Source organism: Triticum dicoccoides, chromosome 4B (assembly GCF_002162155.2).
Source record: "Triticum dicoccoides isolate Atlit2015 ecotype Zavitan chromosome 4B, WEW_v2.0, whole genome shotgun sequence".
Lineage (NCBI taxonomy): Eukaryota > Viridiplantae > Streptophyta > Magnoliopsida > Poales > Poaceae > Triticum > Triticum dicoccoides.
This window is the reverse complement of record NC_041387.1, coordinates 324,173,742-324,198,273: the sequence shown is the minus strand read 5'-3', so window position 1 is coordinate 324,198,273 and position 24,532 is coordinate 324,173,742.

Genomic DNA, 24,532 nt, shown 5'->3' with positions numbered 1-24,532 from the left:
TAAAACCCACCTACCCAAGAGGTTGGCTCATTTCATGGAGCCAATATTTTCCTAGAATTTTCGCAAGTTTCTATTCAAAAGTGATGCTTGTGAAACAAGTACCAATTTGGCAAATCCATTTGGTATGATCTTTTTGCAGCATCTACAAATGACCAAATCATGAGGAATTGCCAAGTGGTATCTCTATCTAACACTCCTACTGAGTGCTTGTTCATCATTTGTTTTTTGGACCAGATTTGGCTATTGCACTGCAACTATGCTAAATCTTTGTCCTAATCCCCTCCCACTTCCCAGGACCGTAGTCCTTTCTAGCCTAAACCTCCTAGAAATCCAGTTTTCCACTTAACCTCTCTGGTTTAGTCACTAGGATGTGGCCAAGTTTGCAACAACAAACTTGTCGAGCTTTGTTCCCTCTGCGCTCTACACCTTTGCTCGTGCCATCCCCTCAGTCTTAGTGAGCTTTGGATGGACTTCTCCGTTGACAAGGTTTGGCACTTAGTTGACGACCAGAGCGCTTGATGTCGGTGGTGATCAGGGGTGTAGCCAGCCAAAACAGTGGTCTCGCCCTTGTTGGCTACAGCAGCACCACTCCGGCTGGCTCTGGCCCGTCCGATCTTATCAAACAACTCGCCTCATCGTCGCCATGCGCCTTGCCCGGTTTCCCCCTTCGTTTGCTTCCTCGATGAGCCGTCCCAGTCGCCGAACCGTACCTGTCCATGAGCTCGTCGTCGTTTCTTCGCTCCTGTCCGTTTCCCCCTCTTGTCCTCGAGCTCCACTCGATTCCATAACTTCCTGGCTCTTGTCCGTGTCCCCCTCGTCGCCTTTCCATCACTCCCCGTGGTCCTTGTCCGCCCGTGCGCGTCGTCGGTGCACGGACACGTAGTCGTGCCGCGTGTCTCCTCGCCCCTCCCTCTAGAGCTATCCCCGCAGCTATTTAAGCACACCCTGAGCAGCGTAGTAGTCCACAACCCCTACCAAGCCTCTCCCCGAGCCTAGAGGAGCTCTCTGACCCCTCCCCATCGCCATGGCCGCCGCCTCGATTCTTCTTCAATCCCGGTGCTGCCGCTCCCCTCTCGTTGTTCCACCTCCACCTCTGTCCTTTCCAGGGTCCGGTGAGCCTCCCCGTTGCCTTGCCCACCCCATTCCCCCACATGAGCCCCCTGTTCATCGGAGGCCGAACCCTGCTCTGCCACCTACCTTGCTGCTCCTTCCCTATTGCCCCTCGACGGTAGCTGACAACACCACGGGATGCGCCTCTCGCTCCTGAACCTGTGGGTAGGTTGGCCATCGCGAGCGGTGGCCGGACACGCCGGCAATCGCCATCGGGGCGGTCCCCTCCCTCGGCCAGTGGCGCGCCTGAGCTGGGAGAAGAAGGACCCGGCCAGGCTGGCGCGTTGACCTGGCCAGCGGGCCCCTCGGATCCACCTGACAGCGGCTTTGGCGCCCGGCCCCGCCTCTGCCGTGTTGACCTGGTCAGCGCCACGTGGATAAGTGGCGGAGCCCCCGCCGCGAGCCATTTTCCCTTACCGAAGGCGTATTCTCAGAAATACGCATTCAGTTTTTCCTCTAGGGGCCTGTTGGCTGTGAAATTTTCATCGATAGGTCCCTGATCTTCAGTCCTTCGTATCTCGACAGCTGTAACTCCGATTAAGGTGATTCCAATGCTCACGTCTTTGTCTCGTCGAGCCCGTTCCGTTACCATCATTTTCACTAAGGTCTGACATATTGAAAATGACCACTTTGCCCTTGCCCGTAAATATCCTCCCTCCGAGAGAGAACTGTTTTCGGCAACCCTTTCCGTGATCGTTCCACACTTCTTTCCGGAGTATTTTTCTACCCCCAGGCAATCCAACCTATTATCATGAGCCCCGAACTTGCATGATGACTTTGCTTGCACCTCGTGTGTGTGTTTAGTTCCAGTAGTTTCTTGTTTGTTCCGTGTGCTGTTATTTAGTCGTGCTATATGTTTTTGTTATCTGTCTTGCATGCTTAGGCTTTCATAAAATTAGTTGACATGCTAGTTTGTTGTTGTTACTGATAATATCATGCCTCTGTCTAGTTTAGTTTCATGTTAGGTATTGCCATGTTTCACATGCTATCATTGTTCTTTTGAAATGTTTCAGGTTTTGTTACTGCATCGATATGTTGCATGTTAGTTGTTGCATTCGTGTTAATAATGCTCGCATGATGATTGATGATGGAGAAGTTAATCATATGAATTAATAACAAACCTCCCCCATCATCGGTGGGATGTCATAGTGCCACCAAATCGGGCTTTCTCCAGTGCAGCCACATTTGCCTTGGAATTGGAAGGCCCTAACGGGTCTATTGTCATGCCTCTCTCCGGTGCCTCCAACGTAGGGAAGGTTATGGGCGTGCGCTACCCTGATTTGGTAGGCAGACATGAACCTTGTAGGCCGAGTTGTTTTGCGCGCTTTGTCCCTGTTTGGGACCGTTTTTGCCACGACGGTGGCCGTTAGTGTGTGGTAGGCGTGGGCCACCTAGGACTGAACCCAAAAAGGGGTGTTGGTCAAAGTGGCCGGGAGATTGTCATGGCAATAGATCGGTTCTGTCGGAACGCCGTTGGTCCACCCGAATGGGAGTGCGAGGCCATGAGTTTCGTGGTGTGGATAAAGTGTGCTACCTCTGCAGAGTGTGGGTGTTAAATCTATCGATAGTCGCGTCCTCGGTCATGGGCACAAGTTTGTAGTAGGTCACACTATTAGGTCTCGGTAGAAATGGAGGATAAACCTAATATAACTAAGTTGATGAATAATGTGAAATAATGTGATGACTTGGACTGTGAGACAGTCGTGAGTAATCATGATGATGAGTTGGTATGATCACGAGACAAGATCTCGGTGAGTGTTGAACCAAGTGTGGTTCCGTTGGTGATTCGTGCATGATCATCACTTGGTTGCGAGGCAACCCACTGGTAAGAGAGTCCGAGGGATTCGTGCACATTTTGTTTGCATTGCATGAGTAGTAAGTTGTTATTTGCATTTAAAGAACCATGGTAGAACAGTAGATGGTTGCATGAAGTTAACATGTTATGTTTGCATCAGATATGACTGGTAGTTTATTTTCAGCATAGTATCATGATTACATGCCATGCTTTGACTGGATTCATGCCACGCTTTGATATGCCATGTTATGGTTGAAATGTGATGCTATGTTTTGTTGTAGCCATGTTAGAAGTAAGTTTGATATGCCGGTGCCATGCTTAGTTTCTCCTATGAGGTAGGTTGTTTCATACGCTTGGTTCTTGCTTTGTCATCTGTTTGTTTGGACGCTATGTATTTGGTTGTCTTGCAAGTACATTCAATGTACTGATCTGGCATGTCATGCCAGTTTTGGAGGTCGTGCCCAAATTGTTTGCTTGATCCATCGTGCTAGGCCGTAATCTTGCCAGTCCTGTGAGTTGTGGAGCCCAGCCTAGATGAGACGCTGCCAAACGAAGACTTCCGCCGCCATTTATATGGATTTTCGCTGCCATGTAAATAGCCTTAGGGTTATGCCAGAAGATTGTATTCATCAATGATGTAATCTTATACACATGTATTTGATGAATACCTTGTACCTGGAATGCTGTATCATGGACCTGTCATGCGTCAAGCGTAATCCTGGGCTGGCGTGCGAAGGCCCCCTGCTCCATGCGGATCGGGGTGCCACAGGAGATGCTATCAGAGCAGCCAGGCTGGCATAGGTTATCCTAGCATTAGATCACCGCTCCCATTAAACCATAACAACCCCAAGGGATTTGACCTATCCCTGACATCCGGTATGGCACTGTTAATCAACAGGTGGCGCAGTTAGGACTGACACGTCCTCACCCCATTGTCCCCGCCTAGTTATCCGTGGATTGAATAGCAACCCTATCTTTTCCGGTCGTTCGCACCACTTTCCCTTCACCATTAAGGGAAAGGGGCCACACCATGCGGGCATGTCCTACATAGCTGCATATAAAATCCCCTTTCCGCTAGCCGTATCGCTCACACCTCACTCAAACATGTCCATGCAGAGAAGCCTAGCTAGTAACACTCCAGCCATGGCTCGCACCTTTAGAGATCCCAAGTTTTACACCCGCACCTGTGTCGTCAACCACCCTGGCTTTCCACCCCTTCTTGCCAAGATGCTCACCAAAGCCTTTGGCTGTAAGGCTAGCCCCGATTACCTGGTGTTCCAACCGGCACCCGCCCCTTACCTTCATCACTTTGATGCAAGTGTGCACATCAGCCTAGGTCCCACAATAGATGGCCAACCTTTCGTTTTACATGGTAGGGCCATGCCTACCACTTATTTAGCCATTCAGTTTGCTGCTGTGGAGGCTATCCTACACCTCCGAACCAAATTCCTGCATGTAGCAACACGGTGGGAGTTCTGCTTTTTCCCCATTGTGGCAAAAGTAGGAATGCAGCCTTCTCCCGCTATCCAAGGAGATGACCCCGCAATTGCTCGCATGGTGCAATACATCACTGCACAGGGGATGATGATTGCAGATATGCTTGCTGAGTTTAGAACCATGGACAATGATGTGGTACGAGTCATCAAGGAAACTTACCATGAGGCTCGTAACTTCGCATCTCAAGTCGTTTGCCCTACGCCATCTGAACTAGTGCTATCCTCTCAGCCTGTGTTGTGGCCCAAGCCAAACATCGACACCCTCGACCAGGCTCTTTTACGGATCCACCGACAGCATTTTCTAGGAACGATTTCAGCCACACCTCTAGCAGAAGAGCCCCAACCCATAGAAGTGTCGGATGAGGAAGATGGAGATTGGCTCAGTCTTCGTCCTCGAGGAGAGCCCCAGCAAGGCCAGTCTTCTGCATGACCTCAGTCACGCAGTCAGTGGTTTCTGCTAATCGATAGGTCTGTTTGTTGATCTTCGATATGAGGATAGAACCATGTATCCCGCAGCGAGTAGTTTCGATTAGCGCGTAGCGCGTTTGTGCCTTGATGTATGATGGTACTGTTGTAATTAGTATACTGTGTTCTATGTATGCTTGCTTGCTTTTTTTGTGACTTTGTTTTTGCTTGTCTCTCTGTGAAGCAGAAATGTTTGACAGGGTTGGCAACGTTTGCTAACAAGATTTTAATCAGTACGACACATACACTAAAAACAACATTGACTCACCCCGAGTCTTTAATAAAATGCGCGCTGGTGTAGGTATATGTATGCCAGGAGTACATATACCACTAGCATTAAAACACTTTAGCATGAATTATCTGGTGTGTTTTTCCGTTGCATGTGTTTGCATCTTCCTGTTTGTTTAGATTTTACTGCATACTTCACGCATACCTGGTTCACCCACGAGTACACTTAGGGCCGTACTCGGGGGAATGCAAAGTCACATATTCGTCTCTACCTGTGCATACCCCGCGTTCCAGATTTTCCAAACCCCAAACATCGAAGAGGCCATTTTCATCTGGCCATCTCTCGTCCCTAATTCTTTTTCGTTAGCTCCAATTTCATTTATTGAGAAACGCTGCCAGCTTTATTCCTCTCGGTCTAGTACAACCCCTCGATATAGATTTCAACTCCGATTCTACCTCGACACCTACATTTCGTGGAGCAATCTGCAAAATTTTTCCCGTGCCCTAGTTTGACTCCTGAGCTGGCATAGCCACCTCACTCGCATCCGAACCCATCACCACCACCTTCACTGTCTTGCGTGGCGCAGCAAGTCGCCATCACCGCTCCACCGTAGCACGCGATTACTCCGCCGGTGCGAATCGACGGAGAATCAAGCGTGGCGGAGGACCACCCCGTGCACCATCTTCTTCAGCACCTCGAGCCAACGCACCTAGCCGTGCATTGTCCCGAATCCGATCATTCCTGATGAGGATCAGCAGGAGAACCACTCTTCATTGGGGTGCATCCAACATTTTTTTGGGAGTCTAATCTCGAGTGCCCCTAGCCGTGGAGGTCACCCTGTTTTGCTCATATCTCTCCTCTGGGTGTACCAGTCATCGGTACCCCAACTCGTTCAAACCTGACCGAAGGGTTAAAATTAACCCAGAGGTTTTTCCCGGAGCTTCTATCTTTGCAATTGTGTTGTAACCCAAGGAATCTCGAGGACGAGATTCTTTTAAGGGAGAAAGGTTTGTAACAGCCCCAAAATTGGGTTATCAATTTTTGTGTTGTTATTCCTACATGGCACTCATTTTCCAAATTTTCTCCTGAGTTTGCTGGATGACTCTGAGAAATTTGTCATTTCCAACCTTTCAAAACTTGCTCATGTCCTTTTTCAGTGGGCAAACCCTCTTCTGTATCAGCTCAAATCCTCTCAATCCCTAATTCCAATTTTTAGAATTTGAATGTGGCCTTTTGTGATTACAAAGGAGCCATCATTTTCCTTGATATGTTGATCATCCCATCTATTCCCACAGACCCTCATATCCTCCTAATCCTTGGATATGCAAAAATATTGCTAAGTCTCATGCAATATTTTTGAATTATGATTTATTCCTTCTCTTGCCTTTCTGAGGAATAAAATCCTAAGGCATATCTAGTCCTCTCCTAAATTCATGAGAATTGGTGGAGTTAATATTTATGTCCAATCCAAGCTCTGGCAAAGATATTGGCCGTAATTAAATATGGAAAATTGCCTTTTCCTATTTAATACCAATATTGCATTTCTGCCACTTCCCAGAGGAACTAGTACTTTTATAGAAGGGAAAATTCCCACATAAATTGTGGATCTTGTCCTTGCTATATAACCACTAGTTCCATTCTTATCTCATGTCCCACAGTTCAAAAATTTGGCACATGATCCAATCCAAGTTTTTGCCTTCTCTAAAATTTTGCAAAGGAAGTGCTTTATTCCTAATTCATTTTGATCTGCAATTTGGCAGGGTGATTTAAATTGTTAAATAACCCATAAATACCAAAGATAAGCTCAATCCATTCATCCTAGCTCCCTGTGCAATTTTTCAAAGTTTCTGACCAGATTGTAACTTTGTGAAGGAAGTACCTTCACGGAGTTTCCAAATGGGATGAAACATTGCCATCCTCTGAAGTATTCCAAATCATTAGCCTCCACCCAAATTCAGATCATTGCATTGATCCATGTGATCACAGGAGCAATTCTTTTTTCTGTCCAAATTTTCAGTTTGTGAAGCAAGTATATTTATCTTGCTCCATTATAGCTGAAAATAATTACAAGCCTTCTCCTATCCATAAAACCCACCTACCCAAGAGTTTGGCTCATTTCATGTAGCTAATATTTTCCTAGAATTTTCTCAAGTTTTTGGTCAAAAGTGATGCTTGTGAAACAAGTACCAATTTGGCAAGTCCATTGGTATGATCTTTTTGCAGCATCTACATATGACAAATCATGAGGAATTGCCAAGTGGTAGCTCTATCGAACACTCCTAGTGAGTGCTTCTTCATCATTTGTTTTATGGACCAGATTTGGCTATTGCACTTCAACTATGCTAAATCTTTGTCCTAATCCCCTACAACTTCCCAGGACCGTAGTCCTTGCTAGCGTAAACCTCCTAGACATCCAGTTTGCCACTTAAACTCTCTTGTTTAGTCTCTAGGATGTGGCCAAGTTTGCAACAGCAAACTTGTCGAGCCTGGTTCCCTCTGCGCTGTACACCTTTGCTCGTGCCATCCCCTCAGTCTTAATGAGCTTTGGATGGACTTCTCCGCTGACAAGGTTTGGCACCTAGTTGACGACCAGAGCGCTCCATGTCGGTGGTGACCACGGGTGTAGCCGGCCAAAACGATGGTCTCGCCACTGTTGGCTACAACAGCACCACTACGGCTGGCTCTGGCCCGTCCGAGCTTGTCAAACAGCTCAGCCTCATCGTCGTCGTGCGCCTTGGCCCGTTTCCCCCTTTGTTTGCTTCCTCGACGAGCCGTCGCCTTCGCCGAACTGTCCCTGTCCGTGAGCTCGTCGTCGTTTCTTCACTCCTGTCCATTTCCCCCTCTTGTCCTCGAGCTTCGCTTGATTCCGTGACTTCCTAGATCTTGTCCGCATCCCCCTCGTCGCCTTTCCGTCGGTCCCCGTGGTCCTTGGCCACGCGTGTGTGTCGCCGGCGCAGGGACACGTAGCCGTGCCGCGTGTCACCTCGCCCCCTCCCTCTAGAGCTCTCCCCACAACTATTTAAGCGCACCCCGAGCAGCGCAGTAGTCCACAACCCTTCCCAAGCCTCTCCCCGAGACTAGAGGAGCTTTCTGACCCATCCCCATCGCCATGGCCGCCGCCTCGATTCTTCTTCGATCCCGGTGATGCCACTCCCCTCTCACCGTTCCACCTCCACCTTTGTCCTTTCCAGGGTCCAGTGAGCATCCCCGTTGCCTTGCCCACCCCATTCCCCCACCGGAGCCCCCTGTTCGCCGGAGGCTGAAGCCCCGCTCTATCGCTCACCTTGCTGCTCCTTCCCTAGTGCCCCTCGACGGTAGCTGACAACACCACGGGATGCACCTCTTGCTCCTAAACCCGTTGATAGGTCGGCCGTCGTGAGCGGTGGCCGGACGCGCCAGCAATCGCTGTCGGGCCGGTCCCCTGCCTCGGCCGGTCGCGCGCCTGAGCTGGGAGAAGAAGGAGTCGGCGAGGCTGGCGCGTTGACCTGGCCAGCGGGCCCCTCGGCCCCACCTGGCAGCGGCTCTAGCGCCCGGCCCCGCCTCTGCCGTGTTGACCTGGTAGTGCCACGTGGATAAGTGGCGGCGCCCCCTCCGAGAGCTGCTTTCCCTGACCGAAGGCCTATTCTCAGAAATACGCGTTCAATTTTTCCTCCAGGGGCCTGTTGGCTGAGAAATTTTCACCGATAGGTCCCTGAACTTTGACCCTTCGTATCTCGACAGTCGTAACTCCGATTAAGGTGATTCCAACGCTCACGTCTTCGTCTCGTCGAGCCCGTTCCGTTCCCATCATTTTCACTATGGTTTGACATATTTAAAATGACCACTTTGCCCTTGCCTGTAAACACCCCCCCTCCGAGAGAGAACTGTTTCTGGCAACCCTTTCCGTGATTGTTCCACACTTCTTTCCGGAGTATTTCTCAACCCCCAGGCAAGCCAACCTCTTATCATGAGCCCCGAACTTGCATGCTGAATTTGCTTGCACCTCGTCTGTGTGTTTAGTTGCAGTAGTTTCTTGTTTGTTCCGTCTACTGTTATTTAATCGTGCTATATGTTTTTGTTATCTGTCTTGCATGCTTAGGCTTTCATAAAATAAGTTGACATGCTAGTTTGTTGTTGTTACTGATAATATCATGCCCCTGTCTAGTTTAGTTTCATATTAGATATTGCCATGTTTCGCATGCTATCATTATTCCTTTGAAATGCTTGATGTTTTGTTACTGCATCGATATGTTGCATGTTAGTTGTTGCATTCATGTTAATAATGCTCGCATGATGATTGATGATGGAGAAGTTAATCATATGATTTAATAAAAAAACCTCCTCCGTCATCACTGGGCTGTCATAGTGCCACCAAATTGGGCTTTTTCTAGTGCAGCCACATTTGCCTTGGAATGGGAAGGCCCTAACGGGTCTATTGTCATGCCTCTCGCCGGTGCCTCCAACGTAGAGAAGGTTATGGGCGCACGCTACCCTGATCAGGTAGGCGGACATGAACCTTGTGGGCCGAGTTGTTTGCACGCTTTGTACCCATTTGGGATCGTTTTTGCCATGATGGTAGTCGTTAGCCTTTGGTAGGCGTGGGCCACCCAGGACTGAACCCAAAAAGGGGTGTTGGTCGGAGTGGCCGTGAGAGTGTCATGGCAATAGATCGGTTTTGTTGGAACACGGTTGGTCCACACGAATGGGAGTGCGAGGCCATGGGTTTCGTGGTGTGGGTACAGTGCGCTACCTCTGCAGAGTGTGTGTGTTAAATCTGTCAATATCCGCGTCCTCGGTCATGGGAACAAGTTCGTAGTAGGTCACACTATCAGGTCTTGGTAGAAATGGAGGATAAACCTAATATAACTAAGAGTTGATGAATAATGTGAAATAATGTGATGACTTGGACTATGAGACAGTCGTGAGTAATCACGATGATGAGTTGGTATGATCATGAGACAAGATCTCGGTGAGTGTTGAACCAAGTGTTGTTCCGTTGGTGATCCGCGCATGATCATCACTTGGTTGCAAGGCAACCCACTGGTAAGATAGTCCGAGGCACTCGGTGCACATTTTGTTTGCATTGCATGAGTAGTAAGTTGTTATTTGCATTTAAAGAACCATGGTAGAACAGTAGATGGTTGCATGAAGTTAACATGTTATGTTTGCATCGGATATGACTGGTAGTTTATGTTCAGCATAGTATCATGATGCCATGTCATGCTTTGACTAGATTTATGCTATGCTTTGATATGCCATGTTATGATTGAAATGTCATGCTATGTTTTGTTGTAGCCATGTTAGAAGTAAGTTTGATATGCCATTGCCATGCCTAGTTTCTGCTATGAGGTAGGTTGTTTCATACGCTTGGTTCTTGCTTTGTCATCTATTTGTTTGGACGCTATGTATTTGGTTGTCTTGCAAGCACATTCAATGTACTGACCTGGCGTGTCATGCCAGTCTTGTAGATCGTGCCCAAATTGTTTGCTTCATCTATCGTGCTAGGCCATAATCTTGCCAGTCCTGTGAGTTGTGGAGCCCAGTCTAGATGAGGCGCTAGCAAACCAAGACTTCTGCCGCCATTTATATGGATTTCAGCTGCCATTTAAATAGCCTTAGGGCTATGCCAAAAGATTGTATTCATCCATGATGTAATCTTATACACATGTATTTGATGAATATCTTGTACCTAGAATGCTGTATCATGGACCTGTCGTGCGTCAGGTGTAATCCTGGGCTGACGTGCGAAGGCCCCCTGCTCCATGCGGATCGAGATGCCACATAAGTTTGAGGAGAAATGGACCAAGAATAAATATAGTTGCTTCACAACTGCATTTTTGGTCCAAAAATGAATATCATGATGATGCTCTCACATGGAGTTATGGAATGGGATGCAACTTGGCAAATCCTCATGATTTGGACATATAAAGATGCTTTAAAAAGCTCATGCCAAATGGACAAGCCAAAATAGCACTTGCTTCACAAACATCATTTCTGTCCAGGAACTTGAAATAATTTTGGTGGTGAAATGGCTCAATGAAATGATACCAAACTGGGTGGAGAGATGTTTTATGGGTATAAGAATTATCTGGTAATTTATCAAGATTTTTGAAGCAATATAAAATATACTTGCTTCACAACCTGAAAATATTGCCAGAATCAAATATTGGTTCCTGTGCTCACATAGATGATTGGATGGGGCTGCAAATAGGTGGAGGGTGTTAATATGAGCACATTAAATAGTGAGCAAAAGTTTAACTCATTTGGATACTCCTAGCTAGTATTTCCTTCACAAAGCCTTCTGTCTGACAGAAACTTTGAAAATTCACCGAGGAAGATTGGCTAGGCAAATAAAGTTGAACTTGTGCATGAGGCAGTTATTTGGACATATAAACATTCCCAAAAAGGTTGGGAGCCACTAGGAAAAATATAAATGACACTTCCTTCACAAAGTGTCATTTAGGGCAGAAAGGAAGAATAATTATTGGGGAATTATTTTTGAACTGGCCAAAGAAATGTTTGGGTATATTTGAGCTATGTATGACCCAAAGGAATTATGAGAATTATTTGGGGATTTTTGGATGGACAGAAATATAGGTTGCTTCATAACATATGGCAGATAGGGTTATTCTTTTAATGAAAAAGGAATTTTCCCTAGAAAAGAATTGGAGGGTTTGGTCAAGGAGTGAAGTGACATGATCTTGGCAAGGTTTTGAGAATGATGAGCCACTTGGGAGGGGGAATGAGGATGATTTCCCAGGTGGCAAGGCCACAGAACCACTCCAAAAAGAAAAATAGAGCAAAAACCAAAATAAATCAAAAGAAAAAGAAAAGGGCCAAAAATCCAGGCTGTTACATTTTGGTAATGTAAAATTTGACTCTAGTCCAGATTAGTAAACGGATCTTGTTTCTTTTGCAATTTGAGTTTTGTTGCTCCGTTCGATTTGATTCTTTTTGAAACCGGAGTTCTTTAGTTGAACTTTCTGGTTAGATCTTTTATTTGAGTTTTACCCATGCTTCTAGTTGAGTGCTTATGTATGTTATTGTTTTTGTTTGCGATAGAGTACCCGGAGTGCAAAGCGTAGACTAGCAGATGTAGTGGATTGTAGGTGGTACTGTCTATCGAGAGTAGAGAGTTAATTCTTCAGAAAGACTATATCTCGAATCTCCGACCATGGATATGTTCGACTCTTGTGGGGAAAAGTGCGAAAACCTCTCCAGAGTGTACGAACTAATCATGGTTAGCCGTGTCCCCGGTTATGGACATCTTGAGTATCTGGTTCTTGGATTATCATGTTGATCTCATCACTCTAAATTAATTTGATTGGGTTTAATGATGATGCTTAATTGGGATTGAGTTGGAGGAACCTTCTCAATGTTTATCAACCACCATGATAGTTAAATGAAATTTATTCCTTTGTTGTAGGGAAAAATTGGCTTTATGCAAAACTGTAACCATAGAGCTTTCCACCAGCCATATATGCATGTAGTGATAGCATTCATTTTGTTCATTACTCTATGTGTTACATTGCCAACATATTCCATGTGCTGACCTGTTTCGGGCTGCAACATTTCACGTTGCAGACTTTTCAGACGACGAGTAAGGTGCCATAGGTCATTGTTATTCACTTAGCTATGTCGTTGGAGTTGATGGACTCACTTTATCTTCCGAGCCTTCCGTTGTTATCGTTTTTAGATGGCCTTAAGCCATATTATTGTATTAAGTTCTCTTTTGAGACATTCGATGTAATAAATGTGTGATTGAAACTCTGATATAAATCCTCAAGTACTGTGCGTGCCAGCATTACCAATCCAGGGATGACACTGATGCACAGAGACTAGACTGTTTGAGGTCTGATCGCTACAAGATGGTATCAGAGCACACGTTGACTGTAGGACACGACCACTAAGCTAAAAGCATAGGTCACTCCTCTCTTCTCATTTCTGACTTCTCTCCTCTTTTCTACTCAATAGGATGGCGGATGCAAGGGACAAGTTTACACAAGCGGATGAAGACACCCCTTTCGGACGACACTTGAAGGAAGTTACTAGATACCTGAACATCGGAATACCAAGCTTCATCGGGACCTACATCACCACATTACCAGAAGAGGGGAGTTGGATGATTCGAGTTCAAGTACCAAAAAGGACGTTCATGCCAGTCACTGAGCCCATAGAGTTTTCCTTTGATGCACCAACCTGGAGTCTAGGAAAGAGCATGGCAGCCCACATCACCATGGGACGCATTGGAGAAGTTTACCACATGGATCTCAAGGATACTATCTACCAGATTTGTGGGCGCCGAGACGAGCAATGGGAGATGATCAGCACCAGGATGGATAGGTCCATTGCAGCTTTCATCCAGGAATTAAACCAGCACATTCAACGCCAGGAGAACCAGATGTGCGCAGGTATGATAGATCTCAAGAAGGCAATGACCAGGATCACGGAGCGGGAGGAAGAACTCAAGTCTACACGAGCTGGATATGAGGAGGAAATGACGATATTCATGGAGAAGAATGACGACCTAACAAGGAAGCTAGGAGTATTCATGGGAGACCCCGCGCCAGGAGGAGATGATGACGATTCCAAGGACATTCGCTCCGAGGACTACATCATCATCGACGACACCGACTCAGACCCTGATAATAGTGATGATGACTATGTTGATGAAGCTGGAGCAGATATCATGGAATCTTCCACCGTTTAAAACTTCTAGTCGACCACCATACCAGTAGTAGTATTTCCCCCATGTATATAGTATAGTCCGAGCACTTTTGTAATGATCGTTAGACCGCTTGTATGCCCTTGTTTGAATTGATTGAAGTGATATGTTTGTGTTTGTATCATGTGCATATGGGTAGTGTTTTCCCTCTAGACCTCATTCTATTCTGTTTTCTCATCTTTTCTAAACCCATCAGACGCCTCCGAGACGTGACAATGGATTTTCTTTCCCGCTGGAGCTCACTCAGTTGATCCAGCAGTAGAATACCCTGATGCAATTCCTAGTCCAGAATCAGAACCAGGGGAACAACAACAACCCACCACCACCACCACATGTTGATCACTTAGCCCACTTTCTAAGGCTGAATCCATCGGTGTTCTCCAGTAGCACCGAGCCGATTGTTGTAGATGATTGGCTCTGCAAGATTGGAAGGGAGTTGACCACTTCAGGATGCACAGATGCGGAGAGAGTGCGTTTTGCCGCACATCAGCTTGATGGACTGGTAGCATCATGGTGGGAGAATTTCACAGCCACTTACCCCATCGACACTGTCACATGGGACCAGCTCCAGCAGGCTTTTCGCACTGCCCATGTTTCAATAGGAGCTATGGCCATGAAGAAGCGCGAGTTTCGCAACTTGCGCCAAGGAGGACGCACAGTGGGCCAATATGTGGATGATTTTAGTAAGTTAGCATGTTATGCCCCGGATGACGTCGCTACAGATGCCACTAAGCAGGAGAAGTTTCTGGAAGGACTGAATGATGAGCTGAGCATGCAGTTGATGTTTGAAACCTTCAACAACTACCAGGAGTTGGTAGATAGAGCTCTCATGATTGAAGGGAAGCAGCAGCAGATTGACAAATACAAGAGGAAGTATGGACAAGGGAAGTACACATTCACCATAACCATGGAGGCCATAATTCCAATGGAGGGAGTTCGCATAACCATAGTGGCCCCAAGAATGGGAATGGGAATTGAGGAAGCAACGGCCAGAACCGTTCCAACCCAGCAACACCCGCCAACAAGGATCTAAGTCACATTACTTGTTTCAAGTGCAGGAAGAATGGACATTACGCCACGGAGTGTTCTGAAGCAAAGAATGGAAATGGCAATGGAAGCTCTGGGAAGAAGCCCAACCCTTTCCACAGGGGACAAGTGAACCACGTTAGCGTGGAGGAGTTTGAAGCGCAACCCGATGAAGTTATAGGTAAGTTTTTGGTTAAGTCATTTACTGCAATCGTTCTTTTTGATACTGGTGCATCGTATTCATATATATCAAGGGGATTTATGGATAAGTTTAAACTGCCAACCCAAGCCCTTAGGTCACCCATGTTAGTAACCTCGCCAGGAGCAGAGCATATGGCTAGCCTATGGCGTGACTGGTTACCATTAAGGATTGGTAACTACATGTTCCCCTCAGACCTAATAGTATTGGAGTCACAAGGACTGGATGTAATATTAGGCATGGATTGGTTATTGAAGTATGGAGGGAACATTGACTGCGCCAGTAATTCGATCTTTGCTCATCACCCAGAAGGAAGAAGGATTAATTATGTATCCCGACATGTGCCGAAGAGGACTCAAGTGAATTCCTTATCAGGAGTTGTACAGGAGGAAGTACTAGTGGTGAAGGATTTCCCTGATGTATTTCTAGAGGAGTTGCCAGGCATGCCACTGCTACCTCTTGAGAATGCATTGGTTTTTCCCTTGAAGAGGAAAGCGTGATGCAGCAAAGTAGCGTAAGTATTTCCCTCAGTTTTTGAGAACCAAGGTATCAATCCAGTAGGAGGCTCCTCAAAAGTCCCACGCACCTACACAAACAAACATGAACCTCACAACCAACGCGATAAAGGGGTTGTCATTCCCTTCACGTAAACTTGCGAAAGTGAGATCTGATAGAGATAATAAGATAATATAAATATTTTTGGTATTTTTATGATATAGATTGGAAAGTAAAAGATGCAAATAAAAGTAGATGGAAAACTTATATGATAAAAGATAGGCGCGCAGGCCATAGGTTTCACTAGTGGCTTCTCTCAACATAGCATAAGTATTACGATGGTTGAACAAATTACTGTCGAGCAATTGATAGAAAAGTGCATAGTTATGAGGATATCTAGGCATGATCATGTATATAGGCATCACGTCCGTGACAACTAGACCGACTCCTGCCTGCATCTACTACTATTACTCCACACATTGACCGACTCCTGCCTGCATCTAGAGTATTAAGTTCATAAGAACAGAGTAACGCATTAAGAAAGATGACATGATGTAGAGGGATAAACTCATGCAGTATGATATAAAACCCATCTTTTTATCCTCGATGGCAACAATACAATACGTGCCTTGCTGCCCCTGCTGTCACTGGGAAAGGACACCGCAAGATTGAACCCAAAGCTAAGCACTTCTCCCATTGTGAGAAAGATCAATCTAGTAGGCCAAAGAAAACTGATAATTCGAAGAGACTTGCAAAGATAACAAATCATACATAAAAGAATTCAGAGGAGATTCAAATATTTCTCATATATAAACTTGATCATAAAACCACAATTCATCGGATCTCGACAAACACACCACAAAAATAGTTACATCGAATACATCTCCAAGAAGATCAAGGAGAACTTGGTATTGAGATTCAAAGAGAGAGAAGAAGCCATCTAGCTAATAACTATGGACCCGAAGGTCTGTGGTAAACTACTCACAACTCATCGAAGAGGCCATGGACATGATGTAGAGGCCCTCCTTGGTCGATTCCCCCTCCGGCGGAGCGCCGGTGAAGGCTCCAAGATGGGATTCTCGCGGATACAGAAGGTTGCGGCGGTGGAATTAGGTTTTCGTGGTGCTCCTGGTTATTTTCAGGGTACGGGAGTATATATAGGCGAAGGAAGTACGTCGGTGGAGCAACGAGGGGCCCATGATGTTGGGGGGCGCGCCCACCCCCAAGGGGCGCACCGGGCACCCTCGTGGACGCCTCGTTTGTTGCTTGACGCCCACTCCAAGTCTCCTAGTTTGCATTTGTTCCAAAAAGATCACTCCCGAAGGTTTCATCCCGTTTGGACTCCGTTTATATTCCTTTTCTTCAAAACACTGAAATATGTAAAAAAACTGTAATTTGGGCTGGGCCTCCGGTTAGTAGGTTAGTCCCAAAAATGATATAAAAGTGTAGAGTAAAGCCCATAAACATCCAAAACAGGTAATATAGTAGCATGGAACAATAAAAAATTATAGATACGTTGGAGACGTATCAAGAATCCCCAAGCTTAATTCCTGCTCGTCCTCGAGTAGGTAAATGATAAAAACAGATTTTTTTGATGTGGAATGCTACCTAGCATAATTCTCAATGTAATTTTCTTTATTGTGGCATGAATGTTCAGATCCAAATGATTAAAAATAAAAGTTCATATTGACATGATAAACAATAATACTTCAAGCATACTTAACAAAGCAATCATGTCTTCTCAAAATAACATGGCTAAAGAAAGCTATCCCTACAAAATCATATAGTCTGGCGATGCTCTATCTTTATCACACAATGTATTTAATCATGCACAACCCCGATGACAAGCCAAGCAATTGCTTCATACTTTACTGTTCTCAAACTTTTTCAACTTTCACGCAATACATGTGGAATAGAATGGTCGTTGTGGAGAAGACAAAAAAGGAGAAGATAGTCTCACATCAACTAGGCGTATGTGACAGCCTGGATTTTGCCTTCTCTCTTTTTACCGGACTTGCCTTCTCTCTCTTTCCGGACTTGATTTTCATCGTGGTTTTTGCCCTGATTTGATTTGGGTTTTGGATCAATTCAAATGGACTTGTCACTTGAGCATATCCTTGGCTTTCACCCAAGTGACATATCTACCTTATTCCTTCCACAAATCCCCAAAATAATAACATGAATATTTTCCTAAAAGGAAAATATTCATTTCTCTCTCTTAAGTCCATTTCAGAACCTTGTGCTCCAAAGCAACCTCAATTTTTCTTGCTCAGAAAAATCTAAGATAATTCCTAAATATTCTTAGGACCATGGCACATATCCCCATACAAAAATATTGCATCACTTTTTGTACTATTTTTGCTGTAGAAAATCTTTTCAGTTCTGGACCAGAAATGCACTTTGTACAACAGGTGCATTTTTCCTTAAGCTTTTAACCTTGAGCTTTCTTGAGCTTAAACACCCTCCTAAGAAACCCTAAACCCCAGGAGATTAGCCCTAACGGCCTTCTAGAAGGTGGCCAAACTTGCAGACCAAGTTTCTGACAAGAAACTTGTCAGCAAGGGGGAGTCACTTCTGGTCGACCTGGGCATGATCCATCACCCCCTAGACTAAACACTGCACGGTCGAGAGCATAGACAAGGTTTGGCAGCTCCTGGGCGTTGTTTTGACCATGCCAGCCTGGTGACCACGCGTGGGCACGGTGCCTAGCATGTGTCTCGACGCGCTCTGCCTGGCGCCTTGCGCTTTGTTTCGCGTGTGTGCATGTAAGTGCTCGCCTCCGACTGCTGCACCACGCCACAACCATCGACCCATCACCCTTGACCCCTCCCCGGAGCTCGCCGACGCCGGAACCGTCGCAGCACGCCAGTCTAGTCGCGGCCAAAATGGCACAGTGCATGCGTGTGCTTCTCCCCTTCTCAAACCGCCTCATGTGCTCGTCCGCGAGCATGGGCAAGCGCCGACATTGACACTGCACCTTGTCCCCTCAAGTAGGAGCCTCTCGTCGATGATCGCTGCATGTCCAGAGCACTCCGGTGGCGACACGTCCCCCCCCTCCTGCTCCGGCTATATAAAGCCACCCCGACTTGAATCCTGGCAACGCACCACTCCACACAACCACCACGAACTCGTAGAATGACCGCAGCTTGGTCGGGCAGGTGTCTGGCCATCGCCCTGACCCGAGGACTTCAGCGATCCCCATTGGCCAGCCGCCACTCTCCATGGCCTCTCGAGCTCAAGTAGCTGCTTGGGCAGGGCCTTGGTGGTCTGCTGGAGTTGCCTGGACCCCGCCAAGCCCTCGGAGCTGCCTCTCACCGCCATCTTCTTCCTCTCCGGTGAACCCCGCCCGCTACCGAAGCTTGCAAGCTCGACTGCGACCAGCTCCATCCACCTCTCGCCAAGCCACGAGTACAGGCGGGTGTGCCGCGAGCCCCACTTCCAATCTATCCCTCTAGCCTAGCCCCAAACCCCCTCTTCGCCGGCGTAAGCTCTGGCGAAGAACCACCCCTCCTCTAATCTCGATCCCCCCTCTGTCTCCTAACTGGTGGGGCCCAGTGTCAGCCTCACCACTCGCACCCGAAGCGGTACGAGTGGAGGGGCACTCCCACTTTACGCCTTCGACGTCACCCCCCGTGGAATTTCTGTTTAATTCAAATTTATTCAAAAATTTGACCAAACTTTGACCAGCCATAACTTTTAAACCACAAGTACAAATGAATTGATTCTTTTTGCATTGTCTTTGTTACAGAAAGCTCTCGCAGCACACCAAAAGGTGGATTTTTCCTTGCTACCTAGAATTTCTGGTGATTTTCAGAAAGGGTTTGACATTTATTTTCAGAAAGGGTTTTCAGCAGGAGGAGCTTGCCTTGAAGCTAACTAGGAGGAGTGTGACCCTCCTCTGCACTAAGGCAAGCCACAACATCATTTGGATGGTGTTATTTCAATATCTATGATTTTCTACTTGAATATGAGTCTTTATTTGCATTTAAAATTTTATAAATAACTTTGGTTAATTGCTAGTTACTTTACCAAGCTTGATATACTTGTTTTAGCTTCTAGTTGAATGCATGAACTTGTTTGGCTAGGTAGAATAATAATTTGTACTATGAAAATTTGCTATGGAAAGTAATGATAGTTATTTTGCTACTAATGGTTTTATTTAGATAATGAACTAATAAAAATGTTACTTGCTTATAATAATGAGTTATAACCAGAGAAGTTTGATTCTTAGTATTGCAAAATGCATATGTTGTGAAGTTTGATCCATGATTATGAGGTGTTTGATTTGCATGATGAGTAGTTGCATGATCATTTAGCGTATATCATGTTAGTAATAAAAGGTTTTTCTGAAAGTTAAAACTTGATTAAGTTCAACTTGAATATGATGTTGATCACATCATGGTGCCACTGAATTGGGTTTTTAATTCAGTGCGACTGCATTTACCTAATGGGAAGGTCTTTACTCGGTCCTTTGTCGTGGCTCTCACCAGTGCCTCCCGCGAGGGAAGGTTATGGGCGTGCATACCCTGGCCCGGTAGGCAGACATAACCTTGTGTGCTCGTTTTGTTATTATGGTACCTTGTCCCCGTTTGGGACCATTTTGCCACGATGGTGGCCGTTGGTGTCTTTGGTAGACACAGGGCCGCCCAAGACCTAGCCCTCAGAGGGAGTTGGTCGGAGTGGCCGGGGAGAGTGCATGACAAAGGAAGGATTTCCTCGGAATGCTTTTTTCCACCCGAATGGGAGTGTGAGGCCAGGGTTCGGTAGTGTGGGTAAAGTGCGCTACCTCTACAGAGTGTATTTAATCTATCGATAGCCGCGCCCTCGGTTATGGGCAAGACTTGGGAGTAAGTCACACCATGGATCAACTTTTATAATTAATCTTGCAAACTAGTAATTGTTGTGATGCATTGTTTCGTGGTGAACCATGAACACTTGAGGTGTTCATCAGTGATTGGTCTCAGGTGTGAACCCGGTGTGGTCACCGTTTGCTTACGAGGTAACCGTCTAGTAAGCGAGTCCGTGTAACTCGGTGTGTTGTTTGGTTGTTGTGCATAACTTTGCATTCGTAGTAAATTCTTGAATTAATTTAACTTGATTAATTATCATGATATTGTCTATCATCATGCTTACGTTTGTTGTGAGCTTGCAAGTACATTCAATGTACTGAGCTGGCGTGTCATGCCAGCTTTCAGGCAATTCGATTCGCATCGGAGCACATCTCGTGTCTAGGCCGTGTCCACATCGGTGTACCTGTGCCATGGAGTTTCGCTACGTCATTCTTCCGCTTCCGCGTAGTTCCGTGTGATCGAGGCCCCAGCCATGTTCATTAAATAATGTACATACTATCCAGCAACACCGTGTGTGCCGCTTGGCGTCGTATCTCAATGTAATATCAGACCTTTGTACCACGCTAGTATCAATAAAGTGTTGGGGAACGTTGCAGAAAACAAAAATTTTCCTACTCGTTTCACCAAGATCATCTAGGAGTTCATCTAGCAACGAGTGATTAGATGCATCTACATACCTTTGTAGATCACGCATGGAAGCGTTCAAAAGAACGGTGATGATGTAGTCGTACTCGACGTGATCCAAATCACCGATGACCAGCGCCGAACGGACGGCACCTCCACGTTCAACACACGTACGGGAAGGGAGACGTCTCCTCCTTCTTGATCCAGCAAGGGGGAAGGAGAGGTTGATGAAGATCCAGCAGCACGACGGCGTGGTGGTGGATGCAGGGCGTCACAGCAGCAGGGCTTCGCCGAGACTACGAGGGAGAGACGTAACGGGGAAAGGTGGAGGCGCCAGGGGCTGGTCTATCAAGTCCCTCCTCTCCCCCACTATATATAGGGGTGCCAAGGGGGGTGGCCGGCCCTAGTAGATGAGATCTACTAGGGGGGCGGCGGCCTAGGGGAGGTTTCCCTCCCCCCCAAGGCACCTAGGGGTGCCTTCCACCACTAGGACTCCTAGGGGGAAACCCTAGGCGCATGGGCCTATAGGGGCTGGTGCCCTTGGCCCATGAAGGCCAAGGCGCACCCCCTACAGCCCATGTGGCCCCCCGGGACAGGTGGCCCCACCCGGTGGACCCCCGGGACCCTTCCGGTGGTCCCCATACAATACCGATAACCCCGAAACTTGTCCCGATGCCCGAAATAGCACTTCCTATATATAATTCTTTACCTCCGGACCATTTCGGAACTCCTCGTGACGTTCGGGATCTCATCCGGGACTCCGAACAACATTCGGGTTTCTGCATATACATATCTTCATAACCCTAGCGTCACCGAACCTTAAGTGTGTAGACCCTACGGGTTCGGGAGACAAGCAGACATGACCGAGACGACTCTCCGGTCAATAACCAATAGCGGGATCTGGATACCCATGTTGGATCCCACATGCTCCACGATGATCTCATCGGATGAACCACGATGTCGAGGATTTAATCAATCTCGTACGCTATTCCCTTTGTCTATCGATATGTTACTTGCCCGAGATTCGATAGTCGGTATCCCAATACCTCGTTCAATCTCGTTACCGGCAAGTCACTTTACTCGTACCGCAATGCATGATCCCGTGAACAGACACTTGGTCACTCTGAGCTCATTATGATGATGCATTACCGAGTGGGCCCAGTGATACCTCTCCGTCATACGGAGTGACAAATCCCAGTCTTGATCCATGTCACCCAACAGACACTTTCGGAGATGCCCGTAGTCTACCTTTTTAGTCACCCAGTTACGTTGTGACGTTTGGCATACCCAAAGCACTCCTACGGTATCCGGGAGTTACACGATCTCATGGTCTAAGGAAAAGATACTTTGACATTGGAAAACTCTAGCAAACAAACTATACGATCTTGTGCTATGTTTAGGATTGGGTCTTGTCCATCACATCATTCTCCCAATGATGTGATCTCGTTATCAATGACATCCAGTGTCCATAATCAGGAAACCATGACTATCTGTTGATCAACGAGCTAGTCAACTAGAGGCTCACTAGGGACATGTTGGTGTCTGTTATTCACACATGTATTACGATTTCCGGATAACACAATTATAGCATGAATAAAGACAATTATCATGAACAAGGAAATATAATAATAATGCTTTTATTATTGCCTCTAGCGCATATTTCCAACAGTCTCCCACTTGCACTAGAGTCAAGAATCTAGTTACATTGTGATGAATCGAACACCCATGGAATTCTGGTGTTGATCATGTTTTGCTCTAGGGAGAGGTTTAGTCAACGGATCTGCTACATTCAGGTCCGTATGTACTTTACAAATCTCTATGTCTCCATCTTGAACATTTTCACGAATGGAGTTGAAGCGACGCTTGATGTGCCTTGTCTTCTTGTGAAACCTGGGCTCCTTGGCAAGTGCAATAGCTCCAGTGTTGTCACAGAAGAGCTTGATCGGCCCCGACGCATTGGGTATGACTCCTAGGTCGGTGATGAACTCCTTCACCCATATTGCTTCATGTGCTGCCTCCGAGGCTGCCATGTACTCCGCTTCACATGTAGATCCCGCCACGACGCTTTGCTTGCAACTGCACCAGCTTACTGCCCCACCATTCAAAATATACACGTATCCGTTTTGTGACTTAGAGTCATCCAGATCTGTGTCGAAGCTAGCGTCGACGTAACCCTTTACGACGAGCTCTTCGTCACCTCCATAAACGAGAAACATTTCCTTAGTCCTTTTCAGGTACTTCAGGATATTCTTGACCGTTGTCCAGTGTTCCTTGCCGGGATTACTTTGGTACCTTCCTACCAAACTGACGGCAAGGTTAACATCAGGTCTGGTACACAGCATGGCATACATAATAGAACCTATGGCTGAGGCATAGGGGATGACGCTCATCTCTTCTATATCTTCTGCCGTGGTCGGACACTGAGCTGAGCTCAATTTCACACCTTGTAACACAGGCAAGAACCCTTTCTTGGATTGATCCATATTGAACTTCTTCAATATCTTATCAAGGTATGTGCTTTGTGAAAGACCTATGAGGCGTCTTGATCTATCTCTATAGATTTTGATGCCTAATATATAAGCAGCTTCTCCAAGGTCCTTCATTGAAAAACTTTTATTCAAGTAGGCCTTGATGCTGTCCAAGAGTTCTATATCATTTCCCATCAAAAGTATGTCATCTATATATAATATGAGAAATGCTACAGAGCTCCCACTCACTTTCTTGTAAACGCAGGCTTCTCCATAAGTCTGTGTAAACCCAAACACTTTGATCATCTCATCAAAGCGAATGTTCCAACTCCGAGATGCTTGCACCAGCCCATAAATCGAGCGTTGGAGCTTGCACACTTTGTCAGCATTCTTAGGATCGACAAAACCTTCCGGCTGCATCATATACAATTCTTCCTTAAGGAAACCATTAAGGAATGCCGTTTTGACGTCCATTTGCCATATTTCGTAATCATAGAATGCGGCAATTGCTAACATGATTCGGACGGACTTCAGCTTCGCTACCGGTGAGAAAGTCTCATCGTAGTCAACCCCTTGAACTTGTCGATAACCCTTAGCGACAAGCCGAGCTTTATAGATGGTCACATTACCATCCGCGTCTGTCTTCTTCTTAAAGATCCATTTATTTTCTATGGCTCGCCGTTCAACGGGCAAGTCAGTCAAAGTCCATACTTCGTTTTCATACATGGATCCTATCTCGGATTTCATGGCTTCTAGCCATTTGTCGGAATCCGGGCCCGCCATCGCTTCTTCATAGTTCGAAGGTTCACCGTTGTCTAACAACATGATTTCCAAGACAGGGTTGCCGTACCACTCTGGTGCGGAACGTGTCCTTGTGTCCACTAGTAGGACTCCTCCCCCTTGGAAACCCTAGGCGCATGGGCCTTGTGGGGCTGGTGCCCTTGGCCCAAGCAGGCCAAGGCGCACCCCCTACAGCCCATGTGGCCCCCGGGGATGGGTGGCCCCACCCGGTGGGCCCCCGGGACCCCTCCGGTGGTCCCGGTACAATACCGATAACCCCGAAACTTGTCC